Source organism: Schistocerca serialis, chromosome 8 (genome assembly GCF_023864345.2).
Source record: "Schistocerca serialis cubense isolate TAMUIC-IGC-003099 chromosome 8, iqSchSeri2.2, whole genome shotgun sequence".
NCBI classification, from domain to species: Eukaryota; Metazoa; Arthropoda; class Insecta; order Orthoptera; family Acrididae; genus Schistocerca; species Schistocerca serialis.
The window spans coordinates 215,706,895-215,724,066 of NC_064645.1; positions in this window are offsets into that span (position 1 = coordinate 215,706,895).

The window sequence follows — 17,172 nt, forward strand, 5'->3', positions numbered from 1 at the left end:
ACCCCTTACATTATATTAGAGGACTGAATAACATTTCCAGCTTCAGATGACAGTAACGTATCTACTAAAGCAACTAAAAGGATCACCACTGTCACTGCACACACACGTTATCCTCGCACATCCTTCTTTCCAACCAGATCTTCCTCATTTCCCATTATTCTTAGCTGGTGCATTCTCTTTAAATTTCCTTTCCCCAGAACTCGCCCCATCAGAAAACATCTGGTACACCTATTAATTCTTTTTATATCTGCCACTATCATTATTGTTATTATTGCCTTACTGTTGTCTTTATTATTGTTGTTTGTGTTACCACTCATAGTGTAGTACAAGTATTGCCAGTATTTATTAGTTCTTGGTCAGTAATTTTATTTTACTCACACTGTCGCTGTGGGAACTCAGATCATTTTAATATTATTTGTCACACTGAAATTGTTATTTCTGAGGTAAATATGATGTGAAAACCGTATTGTATATGTGAAACCCTAATCCGGTATGAGAGATCCGATGTGCGAGGGTAACGAGTGTGTGCAGGGACAGTGGTAATCCTTGTACTTGCTTTAGTAGATACGTTACTAACTGTCATCTGAAGCTGGAGATGTTATTCAGTCCTCTAATATCAGATCAGGATAAATATATAAATAAATAAAATATTCCGTCCGCTATACGACGATCCAATACACATTTCAGGTACAAATAGTATGGACATATTTTATAATATGCATGACACGCAACTGTCAGTAGGTATTTTACTAATAACCATCATAACAGTATAAAGGATCATGTTTTATTCACGTATCATGTCATGTCATACCAAAATGACAATGTTGTTAATGCTGCTCCATCGGAACTGCTTACCATGAAAAGTACGAATAGGTTTCCGAACTCAAGAGTTGGTGAATCAGATGCAAGTTGTAACTGTGCTTTCGTTTCGAGTAAGGACAGCTGTTTGTTCTTATAATGTAGAGTACTCCTGATGGGGCTGCATAAACAAAATTACCAGTATTGGTATGACGTGGCATGACGCGTAAATAATATACACACATCAAAAAAAAGTTTTGCATGACCTCGGTTCCGAGAGTTCTGGAACCTGTATAGAGAATTTGAATAGAGATCAACATAAACATCATTTCCGTCCTTTTTATTGCTCATGAAAACCACACATTGCATATTGCACCACCATACAGCGAGACCTTCAGAGGTAGTGGTCCAGATTGCTGTACACACCGGTACCTTCAATACCCAGTAGCACGGCCTCGTGCATTGATGCATTCCTGTATTCGTCTTGGCGTACTGTCCACAAGTTCATCAAGGCACTGTTGGTCCAGATTGTCCCACTCTTCAATTGCGATTCAGCTTAGATGCCTCAGAGTGGTTGGCGGGTCGCGTCGTCCATAAACAGCCCTTTTCAATCTATCTCAGGCATGTTCGATAGGGTTCACGTCTGGAGAACATGTTCTCCAGACATGAACCCCATCGAACATGCTGGCCACTCTAGTCGAGCGATGTCGTTATCCTGAAGGAAGTCAATCACAAGATGTCCACGAAGGGGGCGCGAATTGTCCGTGAAGACGAATGCCTTGCCAATATGCTGCCGATATGGTTGCACTATCGGCTGGAGGATGGCATTCATGTATCGTACGCCTTCCATTATCACCAGCGGCGTACGTCGGCCCCATATAACGCCACCTCTAAACAGCAGGGAACCTCCACCTTGGTGCACTCGCTTGAAAGTGTGTTGAAGGCCTTCAGCGTGACCGGGTTGTCTCCAAACACGTCTCCGACGATTGTGTGGTTGAAGGAATATGCGACACTCATCGGTGAAGAGAACGTGATGCCAATCCTGAGCAGTCCATTCGGCATGTTGTTGAGCCCATTTGTACCGCGCTGCATGGCGTCGTGATAGCAAAATGGACCTCGCCATGGACGCCGGGAGTGAAGTTGCGCATCATGCAGCATACTGCGCACAGTTTGAATCGTAATACGACCTCTTGTGGCTACACGAAAAGCATTATTCAACATGGTGGCGTTGCTGTTAGGGTTCCCTCGAGCCAAAATCCGTAGGTAGCTGTCATCCACTGCAGTAGTAGTCCTTGGGCGGCCTGAGCGAGGCATGTTATCGACAGTTCCTGTCTCTCTGTACCTCCTCCATGTCCGAAAAACATCGCTTTGGTTCCCTCCGAGAAGTCTGGTCAGCTGGCCGAAGTGGCCGTGCGGTTAAAGGCGCTGCAGTCTGGAACCGCAAGACCGCTACGGTCGCAGGTTCGAATCCTGCCTCGGGCATGGATGTTTGTGATGTCCTTAGGTTAGTTAGGTTTAACTAGTTCTAAGTTCTAGGGGACTAATGACCTCAGCAGTTGAGTCCCATAGTGCTCGGAGCCATTTGAACCATTGAAGTCTGGTCACTTGCCTTGTTGAGAGCCCTTCCTGGCACAAAACAACAAAGCGGACGCGATCGAAACGCGGTATTGACCGTCTAGGCATGGTTGAACTACAGACAACTCGAGAGCCGTGTACCTCCTTCCTGGTGGAATAACTGGAACTGATCGTCTAATAGGCGCTGCTCATGCATGGTTGTTTACATCTTTCGGCGGGTTTAGTGACATCTCTGAACAGTCAAAGGGACTGTGTCTGTGATACAATATTCACAGTCAACGTCTATCTTCAGGAGTTCTGGGAACCGGGGTGATGCAAAACTTTTTTTGATGAGTGTGTTGGTACTAATGATAAATGACGCATAGACAGCTGTGTTTCATGCATTTTATTAAATGCCTAGCAGCTGTTGGCAATCATCTTCAAAAATTTTTTTTTGTATGGATTTAACAAGTATGCTCTAAAATGGATTCGTATACTGTGTAACACAATTAAAGGTTCAAATGGCTCTGAGCACTATGGGACTTAACTGCTGAGGTCAACAGTCCCCTAGAACTTAGAACTACTTAAACCTAACTAACCTAAGGACATCACACACATCCATGCCCGAGGCAGGATTCGAACCTGCGACCGTAGCGGTCGCGCGGTTCCAGACTGAAGCGCTTAGAACCGCTCGGCCACACCGGCCGGCCACAATTAAAGGATCACTTTTTCGAAACTCCATAATTGCCCCCCATTGCGACGCAGAAGTATGCAACTTGGTTGAAAGGCTACAACATCCCTCTGTAACGATTCAAAAACGTGGCGGCCCTGAAACGTCACCCTCGGGCACGGCGTCGCTGCCAACATTAAGGCGTCTACATATGCGGGAAAAAGGCTAGAGCTGAGAAGTTCATGTGAGGTGTACGGTGGGTTAATAATATCACATTGCAACCAAATTTCATCACAAATCTGCCCAATGTCGCTGTGTACGCGTCACACGCTGACAAGGTCGTCACATTCCGTCTTCCCCGCAATTCAGTCCTTCTTTTGACGCCTCTGTGATGGAGGTCAGAACTGCGCCGCCCGGCGTTGAAATCACGCAGTTTTCTTAAGGGTGGCCGAGGTAAACATAGCAGAGACCCTGCCGCTCACAATCGACACGAAGCGGCTTAGAAGTTCGCATGCAGGGCGTCAGTGAAACCACCGCTTTCCTTGGGACGTTGGTACCCACACATTTCGCGGTTCCCAGTGTGTTGAGCAAGGGGGCGGCGTTCTTGTCAACCTTTGAGACTGCTGTCACCCAACGACCGGTCAACCCTTCTCCAACGGCATCGGGGACAGCAACCCCACTGAACGTTACCGCACACCTCTGGAGTGAAATGCAACCCCAATATTTGCTCTAGTGTACCGTGTGGAATCACGAGGGACTATTCAAAACCATTCATTGAAATTTAAACGCGGCAGGAGGCAGCATAGGATGCTGATTCTTTTCCAGCCGTCCTGTTTCTGCGATGTCGTGTGGCACGATCACGAAGGAGTGCGGTAATGGCAAACGTGTAAATAAAACTGCAAAGATTTTCTCTTAGACACCCCTGCCCCTGCCCGGAGCTCGAAAATACTCTTGGTGTCACCTGCCTGCCTTTTACGAGTACTAAAAGAATGTACCTGAATAGAGAAAAACTGTGACGGACTCTAATGTGCTAACAGAGAAGCAACCTCTTCGACAATCCTCTGGTTCCAGATGCCTACTAGCAGCTGCAAGGGTAGTAAAGTCGCCATCCTACAGCATCCTAGGTCTCTCGTCATGGGTTTTCCCCGTCGAGGTACATTTTTATAGTGCTCAACAAAGACAGGCAGGTGGCACCGAGGGTGTTGTCGAACTGGGGGCTCTTATACCGACTCCTTACCGTTCTATTTACGGTCGTGTGCCAATGTCTCAGCACCACACGATGGCTCGAAACAAGAGGACTGTAGAAGCATAGGCACCCTTTGCCGCTTCTTACCGTGTTCAGTTTTGGTCGAATGGCTTAGAACGGTTCCTAGTGGTTCCAGTCTGTACACCAGATCAAAAACTATGGTTGCACTACAGCCCAAAGGGATACGATCACTTTCAGAGGGGTCGATGGCCCTTACTGTCCTTAGAGAACGATTGAATCATCAAGGGATATCAGCAGTGTCAAAGATTCTCAAAGTGGCTATGAGCACTATGGGACTTAACATCTGAGGTCGTAAGTCCCATAGAACTTAGAACTACTTAAACCTAACTAACCTCAGCACATCACACACACCCATGGCCGATGCAGGATTCGAACCTGCGACCGTATCGGTCGCGCGGCTCCAGACTGAAGCGCCTAGAACCGCTCGGCCACGCCGGTCGGCTCAAAGCATCTCAAGAACGTAGCCCTGTTGCTCAATGCACTGCCAACTGTCGTTTTCTACTGTGAAGTGTTTGGGGATCAACGCCCCAAGGGTGGCGATGTTTCCGCTGATTCGTTCTAAACCACCCCTAAGGCCCTGTCGTGCCGATTCCGAGTGACAGTTTTCCTCGACCATCAATACGAAAATCGCATGATTTCAACGTTGGGAGGCACGGTTCTGACCACCAACGCCGAGGCGTCAAAAGAAGGGCTGAAGTTTGTGTAAGAGGGGGTGTGACGGCCTTTCCATCGTGTGATGCGTCCACTGTGGCGCTGGGCAGAATTGTGGTGAAATTTGGTACCAACGTGACGTCATTAACCCTTCATACACCACACGTGAAACTCTCAGCTCTGGCCTTTGTTTCGCACTTTTCGACCATTGCTCTTCGAAGCGTTGCCTAACTCGAGAGTGATGTCGCAGGGCACCATGCTTTTGCACCATTACAGAGGAAGGTCTTAGACACCTTTGAGCCAAATTTCAAATTTATGCGTCGTGACAAGAGATTTTTTTTTAAAAAAAAGATCCCTTAATTGTGTTGGGCAGTGTAGGTAAGAAATGAGGAGGTTCTCCGCAGAAACTTTATGAAAACAACAGGCTACTCATAGTAAGGTAAACCACTTTATTCTCACACGAGCTTTAACTTACAATTTAATTTTTTTCCTTCAGCTTTTAAAGTAGATACTAGGATTACAGACTCGATTCTGGAAACAAAAATGAAATGAGAATTTCGAACACCTTTCCTAGGTAGATAAATCACATGAACATGTCCATTCAGCACAAACAGCGCCCAAATTTTACACAGTATATTGTGATTCTCCTCTTCCAGTGATGATCGGTATCAGTACAGCAGCTTTTACGACAACAATATTCAAGAAAGGAAATATGAGTGACCCATTCAATTACAGACCCATATCACTGACCTCAATTTGCAGTAGGATTTTGGAGCAGATACTGTACTCGAACATTATGAATCACCTTGAAGAAAATGACTTATTGATACATAACCAACACAGATTCAGAAAATATCGTTGTTGTGCAACACAGCTATCTCTTTATTCCCATGAAGTAATGAGTGCTGTCGATATGGGATCTCAGATCGGTTCGATATTCCTAGATTTCCAGAAGGCTTCTGATACCGTTCCTTACAAGAGATTATTAATCAAATTACGTGGATATGGAGTATCGTCTCAGTTGTGTGTCTGGATTCGTGATTAGGTCACAGTTCGAAGTGATAGACGGTAAATCATTGGGTAGAACGGAAGTGATATCTGGCGTTCCGCAAGGTAGCGTCATAGGCCCTCTGCAGTTCCTGATTTACATAAATGATCTAGGTGATAATCTGAGCAGCCCCCTTAGATTGTTTACAGATGACGCTGTAATTTACCGTCTAGTAAAATCATCAGACGATCAATTCCAATTACAAAATGATCTAGAGAGAATTTCTGCATGGTGCGAAAAGTGGTAATTGGCACTAAACAAAGAAAAGTCCGAGGTCATCCACATGGGTACTAAAAGAAATGCGATAAATTTAGGGTATACGATAAATCGCACAAATCTAAGGGCTAAATACCTAGGGATTACAGTTACGAGCATCATAAATTGGAAAGACCACATAGATAATATTGTGGGGAAGGCGAAACACACTGCGCTTTGTTGGCAGAACACTTAGAAGATGCGACAAACCCACTAAAGAGACAGCCTACATTACACTTGTCCGTCATCTGCTTGAAAACTGCTGCGCGGTTAGGGATCCTTGCCAGGTAGGGTTGACGGAGGACACCGAAAAAGTGCAAAAAAGGGCAGCTCGTTTCGTTTTGTCGCGCAATAGGGGTGAGAATGTCACTGATGTGATACGCGAGTTGGGGTGTTCCTTTTTCCCACGCGCCATTCGAGAGTGGAATGGTAGAGAAGTAGTACGAAAATGGTTCGATGAACCCTCTGCCAGGCACTTAGTGTGAATTGCAGAGTAACCATGTAGATGTAGATGTAGACATGCACAGTAATCTAGGAAAAGACAATTTCTCAGTGCTTCATATTCTTTACAAGTATTTCAAAAACGGAGAATACTGATAATTTAAGGCAATGAAATGTTCGTATTGTAGTAAGCAGAATACATCAAACGCTGTTATTTGTGTACAGACATACGCTTTCGCCAGCACACCGGTCGGCACTAGGAAACCTTGTATAACAGGCGTTGAACTAAGCGCGCCTATGACAAGAGAAGACAAAGGCACGTCTCCCAGGCTATGTGCCGATAACGCCCCCTGGACAGCGCGCATATAGGTCGTCGCCGACGACCGAGCTGTCTCAACTTCTCAATCTCAGTACCTCAGTAGGACGCATCGGGACTCAATTCACATTGCACCTCAATACGTCGCACTGTGCTCTAGTCTTCCACAGTGATAGTCATCGCCCAGCTGTGAGGGGACGTAAGTCATTGTACATAGTTGTGATATGGACACGGACAAGATTCAAGAATTACTATACTATGTTTGATTGCAGTTAACCACAGTACTTCAGATTGGATCTCATTGGGGTTAAGTACTCAGTTAGTTCCTGTTATAAAGTGTGTTTCAACCACGTGTGAATTTTGTGTTGTAGTGAGAGGGAGCGGCCACCCACCTATAATACCACCGTCTCGTCGTCCAGCCAGGAAACACAAAAATTACAAGAGGGCACAGCCACAACAATTTGTATGTTACAAACATTGCTACGGCAGCTGCTGCCTATGGGTATTCTGTCTTCTCGAGTTGTGCAGCATAGCTTTCAACGATCTTACGATACCGATGATGACATTATAGAGACTTCGTGTTAAACGATAATGACTATTTTGATAAGCAAGTTGTAAAATGCAAATTCAGTGTTACAGAACTGTTACATAAAGTCAATAAGGAGCACTAATTGCACCAACGGATCTTTTGACGCGTCGAAATTACTTTCCGCCACTGAGACTGAGGCAAAGATGAGTCAGGTTTGATGCAAGATTCCTGAAATTCAGGAATTCAAAAATGTGTAGCAAGTGTGTTGGCTTTCAGTATCATTTTTGCAGCAACTGAAGAAATGACAGTTCTACCAACGTCACTTTCTTCAGGAGTACGTAAGATCTCGTGAGTAGGGCCGCAATCGCATCTTCTGAGAAAATAATGATCTGTCTCCCTTACCTCCATTTACATTGATCGAAAAAATACCAACACCAAGAAGGAGTTGTGCGAGATAAACGAAAGTTGGTAGACATGTTTCTACATCAGAAAGATGACGTCTATTCAGATTTCACACCAGTGGCAATAAGAGCGGTGCTAGTAATGCCACTACGAGATTGCAGATCAGGTTTGCTTTAAATACGTGCTGTAGCGGTCGTGGGCTTGTTACCTTTTACACCGGACATAATGAATTGACAATAGTCAAGAATGCTTTTAAGAAGACGAAGACACCATTATCAACAGCTCTCTGAGATTGAACAAGGTCGTATGGCTACGAGAAGTTAGATGTTCCCTCCGCGACGCTGTAGAAAGACTTGGCAGGAATGCTGCCACTTATATGATTGCTGGCAGCGGTGGTCACGGGAAGATACGATCACGTGGCACAGCCGAGAGGGAAGATGGTCGTGTTTGGCTTACGGTTGTGGCGCATCTTAACTGCGCGTGCAGCAACAGTTGGTGCCATAGTGACACAACGTACTACCTCAAATTGGTTACTTCAAGGACATCTTCGAGCCAGATGCCCTGTAACGTGCATTCCACTGACCCAAAACCACTGTCGTTTGCGAGTTCAGTGATGTCGAGCGAGAGCTCATTGGAGGGTAGGGTGGAGGTCCATCATGCTTTCTGATGAAAGCCGGTTCTGTTTCGGTGCCAGCAACGGCCGTGTGTTGGTCAGAAGTTGGCCAAATGAGCCTCTACAACAGACCTACCTGAAGACCTAGACACATTGGAGTTATGGTCTGGGGCGCGATTTCGTACGACAGCAGTATCACACCCGTGGTAATCCCACACACACACTGACTGCAAATCTGTACGTCAGTCTAGGTGATTCGATATGTTCTGCTGCCACTCACGTAGAGCACTCTCGGGGGTCTTTTCCATCAGGATAGCGTTCGTCCACATACCGCTGTTGGAACCCAACATTAGAGTGTCAGTATGTTGCCTAGGCCTACTCAGTCACCATATCCGTCTCCAAACGAGCACATAGGGACACCATCGGATGAAAACTCCAGCATCATTCACAGCCAGCATTAACCGTCCCTCGTATAGTAAATCGATGAAGTGCAGCAGGCATGGAACTCCATCCCACAAACTTTCATCCGGTACCTGTACGACACAATGCACGCACTATGCATCCTTGCATTCAACATGCTGGCGGCTACACCGGTTATTTATGTAGCAGATTTGAAATAAGCAATGGATTTTGTCATGGTTACATTGAACTACGGACTTGCAACGTTAATCACTTAAATACGTTACCTAAACAAATTTCCGAACAATTTGTACAGAACCCAGATGGCAGTTATAAGAGCCGAGGGACATGAAAGGGAAGCAGTGGTTGGGAAGGGAGTGAGACAGGGTTGTAGCCTCTCCCCGATGTTATTCAATCTGTATATTGAGCAAGTAGTAAAGGAAACAAAAGAAAAAGTCGGAGTAGGTATTAAAATCCACGGAGAAGAAATAAAAACTTTAAGATTCGCCGATGACTTTGTAATTCTGTCAGAGACAGCAAAGGACTTGGAAGAGTAGCTGAACGGAATGGACAGTGTCTTGAAAGGACGATATAAGATGAATATCAACAAAAGCAAAACAAGGATAATGGAATGTAATCGAATTAAGTCGGGTGATGCTGAGGAAATTAGATCAGGAAGTGAGACACTTAAAGTACAAAGGAGTTTTGCTACTTGGGGAGCAAAATAACTGATGATGGTCGCAGTAGAGAGGATATAAAATGTAGACTGGCAATGGCAAGGAAAGCGTTTCTGAAGAAGAAAAATTTGTTAACATCGAGATTAGATGTCGTTTCCGAAAGTATTTGTATGGAGTGTAGCCATGTATGGAAGTGAAACATGGACGATAAATAGTTTGGACAAGAAGAGAATAGACGCTTTAGAAATGTGGTGCTACAGAATAATGCTGAAGATTAGATGGGTAGATCACATAACTAATGAGGAGGTATTGAATAGAATTGGGGAGAAGACGAGTTTGTGGCACAACTTGAGTAGAAGAAGGGTTCGGTTGGTAGGATATGTTCTGAGGCATCAAGGGACCACCAGTTTAGTATTGGAGGGCAGCGTGGAGAGTAAAAATCGTAGAGGAAGGCCGAGAGATGAATACGCTAAGCAGATTCAGAAGGATGTAGGTTGCAGTAGGTACTGGGAGATGAAGAAGCTTGCACAGGATAGAGTAGCATGGAGAGCTGCATCAAACCAGTCTCAGGACTGAAGACCACAACAACAACATACACTGGTGTGCCGAAATACCTGTTTAATAACGAGTTGGTTCACCTTTGGAAAGTAATACTGCAGCAATTCTGTGTATGACATGGCTTCAACAAGTCCTTCGTAGGTTTCAAGAGATACGTGGCGCCAGGTGTCTAATAAGTGGCACGGAATTCGCGTAAATTATTGGCCGGTGGTTCCATCGAACAAGACATCAACTTGAGTTCACTATTGTACTCCTCAGACAACTGCAACACTATTCTGGGCTTGTAGCAATGAAAATTATACCGACGGAAGATTTCATCGCGATCGGGAAAGACAACAAGTGTAAAGGGATAACCGTGGTTCGCAATAATGTTTGTGTAATCCACAGCCGACATTTGTGCCTTCGGTTACTACAGTGCCATAGGTCCCATGGAAGCTCAGATGCATGTCGGTCTGCGTGCGTAGTGTGGTCCATATGTCAGCGTCTTTTCCCATAGAATTATCCCCCATCCTCTCTTCTCTACTTAAACAAGCTGACCCAGAAATGTTGCGACAAACTCCGAGAGGTTGTAGAGGGTGTCTTGAGGAACAAATCAAGGATGGGAACCCATGTCCGGAACGTCGTCCAGAGAGTCGTAGTTGTAAGGAGCTGGTGCCTACTACTAGGCCACCCCTTCGGAGGCAAACGTGACTATGTACGCTGACGGATCAGAGGCGGAACATCTCGCAATGTTGTTTATTATTCAGTGATTGCGACTGATTGCCATGATCACCAGTGGAGCGGATGGAGCTTAGCTGCTGCGTAGAAAGGCTTTGTCCCTATGAATGCAATGCTCTGTTGCCCAGGTGGATGACGCTTTCAGACACGCGAATTCCACCCACAGTTTATTTTTCTCCCGTATCCCGAAAACTTTGGAGACTTTGAAGGGTTCCAGGAGAAAAATAAACTGCTGATGGAGACCCGTGTCTGAAACCGTTGCACCGGGGCAACAGAGCATCGCATTCATAGGGACAAAGCCTATCTAAGCAGCAACGAGGTCCATCTTGTCCTTTAGCGATCGTGGCAATCAGTTGTTATCTCTGAATAAGAAACAACATTGCGAGATGGTACGCCTACGGTTCGTCCCCACAGTCACATTTGCTGCTGAAGGGTTGGCCTAGTTGCAGGCGCCAGCGTTTATAACTTTGAAGCTGTATATCGTTGTTGGATGACGCTTCCAGACATGGGTTCCATTCCTTGATTTGTTCCTCAAGACACCCCCTACAACTCCTCGAAGTTTGTCGCAACATATCTGGGACTCCCGGTATAGTTTCCTTACCACATCACTTGATCACAAGCCGGCCGCGGTGGCCGTACGGTTCTGGCGCTGCAGTCCGGAACCGCGGGACTGCTACGGTCGCAGGTTCGAATCCTGCCTCGGGCATGGGTGTGTGTGATGCCCTTAGGTTAGTTAGGTTTAAGTAGTTCTAAGTTCTAGGGGACTTATGACCTAAGATGTTGAGTCCCATAGTGCTCAGAGCCATTTGAACTTGATCACAACGTCACCAGGAGGCATTGTCTCGTGGTGGACAGCGGCCATTATTCTTTGTCTCATCAGTGTGTTACACTCACTGGTGTGAACTGTTATTAGAGTCTGTGTTTACTAAAATCATGCTGGATACTGGCTATTTACAGTCCACATTTTCATATGTAGTAAGTTGTTTTCGAAAAGTGCAACAGTGATCCAACATATGTTTCACCCGCTATAGTTGTGGCGGCACAAACTGCCAAAAAAAAAAAAAAAAAAAAAAAAAAAAAAAAAAAAAAAAAAAAAAAAAATTTCCACTCTGCAGCGGAGTGTGCGCTGCTGTGAAACTACCTGGCAGATTAAAATTGTATACTGGACCGAGACTCGAACTAGGAACCTCTCCTTGCGCAGGCAAGTGCTCTACCGTCTTTTTATCCTCTCATTTTCTTCGTTAATGTTCGTTGCATGTGTTCGGAGCGGACGTCCCATTACACTAGTTAAAGTTCCTCGCTGATTCGTTCACTCACGTTTTTATTGCAGAGGGCAGCTAACCCTCTCCCCGAACGCGCTGAGCTACCGTCCCGGCAAAAGTGCTATCCAAGCACGACTCACGACCTGTCTCACAGCTCCAAGTTTGGAAGGCAGGAGACAGGAGACGAGGTACGGGCGGAATTGGGGCTGTGAGAACGGGTTGTGAGTTATGCTTAGGTAACTCAGATGGATTACACCGAAATCACTTCTGTTCCCAGATGAGACTTACTTCCCACGTACGAAGGCCAATGCTGTGATCTGGATAAAAGGACACTCGATCTCTTATTTGTTCCATGAAGGTGATAAGAGTGTCCTTGATTTTTGGACGTTCCTGCAAGATGGTTTTACTTTTCTCGTGCACCATTCGCAATACCGTCAGCACAATGCCAATTTTTTGGAGAGTGCCTTCTTCAATCCCCCCTGCAGCTGGGGTGGGTGATTTCAGTGTTATTGTGTAATACCAGGACTCGATCCAATGTACCGGCAAAATGCAATATTCTTCGCAGAGATGTGCCTGGAACACGCCTGACTGCCTTGGTATTCAGAGTGCGTCTACTCACAAGTTGACGGAACGCGGATGCCATTTCATTAGTTCTGCCAGAAGGGCGTTTTCTTTAATTCCCTTTATGTATTGTTTGTTATTGATGCTAATTACACATCATTGTTTTTCGCCTGGAGGGCGTCCTATGTGATCCAAACAAAACAAACTTGGTGTGATACATGATCTGAAGAAAAACACTTATGTTGAAAACGTATACTTATTTACGTTTTCAAGAAATATTTTTAATTTATGCAGAAGACGTCATTTTTTTAGAACACCAAAGATTTTTATTTGCGTTGTCATTATCCAAAACATCTTACTCATAAAGTAGGCGTAAAAAAAAAAGATTGTAGAGCCCTTCCTGCAAACGGCAAAAGTCCCGAGTTCGAGTCTTGGTCCGGCACACAGTTTTAATCTGCCACGAAATTTCAGGTTGGTACCAAAAAAAAAATGGTTCAAATGGCTCTGAGCACTATGGGACTCAACTTCTGAGGTCATTAGTCCCCTAGAACTTAGAACTAGTTGAACCTAACTAACCTAAGGAGATCACAAACACCCATACCCGAGGCAGGATTCGAACCTGCGACCGTAGCAGTCTTGCGGTTCCAGACTGCAGCGCCTTTAACCACACGGCAGGTTGGTACATACAAATATAAAGCTACTACTTCACGTTTTTACATACTAACCACATACGTGAGAAAACTGCATTTTCAGCTCTGGTGTGTAGTCTTATGACTGAGGGTAAGAAGAAAGTGGAGACGAGATGACCTTCTCATTACACAGTAGAGGAAGGAAAAATCTCGGAATGACCTCGAAACACACGACATCAATACTTTAACAGGTCCACCACTCCATCGTATTTCCTCTAAGTACAGCCTTTTTGTGTTGTTATTGATTTGTTTCAGGCGACCATTCGAGGCGCCATTATGTGCAGATAATTTATGCAGTCATGCCCTACTTATAACGTCGTCTTATCTAGAACCATGTTACGTGTGGTCGGTTTTTTTCAGACACATGTCTGATACCAATTGGCTTCTGATTTGCCTGAAGTGATGTTTGTTTCTTTTAGATTGTAGTTTAGAGCACTTCGATGTATCCAGCCTCTTCTACATTCTAAGATTATCATTTTCATGACAATACCATTCTTATCACTTTTCAAAACTACACGACTGTTTGGCTTTTCCTCTATAATGGTTTCTGTGCTTCAAACGAAGTTAGTCTTCTGTTGCCAAGTTTGCGCAGCGTGTGCATTGAGGCTGAAAGCCGATATCAACGCCCGAACGAGTTGGGTGCTCCTCACTTGCCCCTCCATTTTCACGATAGAGGAAGTTTCAGCAGTGTAAAGGTCGATTTACACGGGAAGTCTATGGAACGGAATGTTACCGTCAAATGGCGGTGTGTTCACGCTAAACGGAACACCAATGTAACGTTACGTACTCCTGCACTGAATGGCAACACTGAAGTTACGAGGTAACGTTCGCCATACAAACAGTTGGAACGTACAGAACTACAGAGACTAATAAGGAACTAGCAATGGCAGGGAAGGATATTACTGAGCATCGAAAAAGTCATGATACACTTTTTTGGCAAACCTAGTGTGGTAAATTTACCACACTGCTTACAAGTGGAAGAATAGGAAAAATGTCGCCCAGATATTTCAAAACATAAACATTTGTTTTCTCAGAAAAATATGTAGGGGAGAAAAGGGTAAAGTGTGGAGGTTGAGAAAAGTGGCTATTGCTTATTTGATGTCTTCAACACTGCTGCTTCCTGCCGAGAAGTGGCCAAACTACGTGTTACCGACCCCACTAGTGTTGTCAGTGACGTTGACAAAGGAAGCTTTCTGTCTTACCTTTCTGTGAAAACATTTAGGTTTTTCGATGGTTTGATGTAAGTCACTTATTTTACTTCAGCTGCTTCACTTATATGTAGAGCAATAGATTTCTGCCATATCACCGTTCATGCAATGCCTTTTGGCTTGCAAATATAGATCACTGTCGTTTCCTTCGCTTGCATTGTTCCGTTTGTGAGCCACTGATATAGACATGGCGTTCGATCGGGAAAACTGGCCACGCTACACGTCGGGAAAGTGGCCAAGGTGGCCACTTTTCTCGACAGATGGCCACTATTCCCGACAATTTATTTTCAGTCTGTATTTCTCAATGATAATAAGCTAATTCCGTACTTTATGCGAACAATTGAAATTGAAATACTAGAAATCGCTTTGTACGGAAAACTAATATTCGTTATACTTTATTAGAATTATATTAATACCTTCAGCTGCTAACGGGCTTGATATATATCAACGGGGACAGTTGAAAATGTGTACCCCGACCAGGAGTCGAACCCGGGATTTCCTGCTTACATGGCAGACGCTCTATCCACCGGAGCCACCGAGGGCACAGAGGATAGCGCGACTGCATAATTCGTTATACTGCTCTTCTGCAAGAGTTTGCAAGAGCTTCAAGATGCCAAGAAAACACATCCATAAAACAGAGCAACAAACATGGGACCCTCTTGCAATGCAAAAGATAATTTTTCAGCAGCAAAACATTTCAGTATTCCGCTAATACGCTAAAAAGAAGAGATCTATGGAAAAACAGAGTTTGTAAGTAGACTGTTTAGGTTTTTTTATTGGTAACGCCACCTCTGTATGAAAATCACTGGCTGTGCTGTGTGCAGTCTGTGGCTGCTTTGCATTGTTGTAATACTCGCCATTGTAGTGTTGGGCAGCTGGATGTGAACAGCACGTAGCGTTGCGCAGTTGGAGGTGAGCCGCCAGCAGTGGTGGATGTGGGGAGAGAGATGGCGGAGTTTTGAAATTTGTCATGAACTGCTATATTTATATATGATGATATCAAGGTAAATACATTGTTTGTTCTCTATTAATATCTTTCATTTGCTAACTATCCCTATCAGTAGTTAGTGCCTTCCATAGTTTGAATCTTTTATTTAGCTGGCAGTAGTGGCGCTCGCTGTATTGCAGTAGCTTGAGCAGCGAAGATTTTTGTGAGGTAAGTGATTTGTGAAAGGTAAAGTTTAATTTTAGTCAGGGCCATTCTTTTGTAGGGAATTTTGAAAGTCAGATTGCGTTGCGCTAACAAAATATTGTGTGTCAGTTTAAGCACAGTCTTGTATAATTGTTCAAAGGGGAGGTTTCATATGCCGACCCTTAGCCGAGGATACCTCACTGGAATCTTCTGATTTCTTCTTGTAGTTTGTGTAATTAGTGTAGCTATTGTTTATTGCTAGCGAGTAATTGTAGAGAGAATCTCCTTTGTAGTTGTAGTTTTTCATTGTTGTACACAGTTGTGGCATGCATGTAGATTTGCACCTAGTATTTCGCAGCTGCAATTAACTAGATATTATTTTCAGTGCTATGTTAATGTGTTCTCTTATTTTTTCTCTTCAAATTGTGCTTTTCTGTGTTATCGTGTGAAATATTGTGACAATAATGGCGTGTGAAAAACGTAATATTAGGCTCCAATGTAAACTGAGAAATAATAGTGACGACGAGCGTAGCTTATCAGCACCACTGTGTAATGAATTAACTAATGTTCAAAGTAGTAATTTGGTAATTGTGCATAGGGAAATGGAGCGGGCGGCAAACAATGGCGTAGGCAGTGAAACAGTTAGTGAACAGAGAAGCATTATCGATCGATCGCTCGGCAACAGCTCGCCTCAGGAATCCGAAATGACAGGACACAATTTTTCAAATACTGTAGATTCAGGTTTTGCGTCCTCACCGTTTTCTCAAATAAGTCAAGACACATTTTCTGCTTGTCAAAATGTGAATGTTGCCGGTGCAAATGCTCTGCCGAAAAGCGTAGAGGAGCAGATTCCAGACACTAATGCATTGTTATTACAGCTAATGCAACAAATGGAACAACACCAGAGACAAACACAAAAAAAGCTTCAAAAGTTAGACACAGTGGAACAAAATCTCAAAAAGTTAGACACAATGGAACAAAATCAGAGACAAACACAGGAAAAGCTTCAAAAGTTAGACACAATGGAACAACACCAGAGACAAACACAGCAACAGTTAGACGCAATGGAACAAAATCTTCACACCACGCTTGAACAAACACGTGAAGATTTAACTACTGAGTTACATAACATTGAATCGAAATGTCAAAAAGTCTGTAATGACGTAAAAACACAAATTTGTGAGCATTTCCAACCTATTTTTTCGCGTCATGAAAATGCATTACAGAATCATGAAGCAGCTATAAAAGAACTGCAAACCATTGTTCATGAAAATCATGAGACCTTGTCGGCTAAAATTGACTCAGTTGCATCTACCGATTCGGTTACGCAACTTGCAAAAACTCAAGAAAACGTAAAGGACACAGTAGATTCGATTTCAACACAAATGGACATTCTGAAACTTGGTTCAGAAAAACACACTGAGG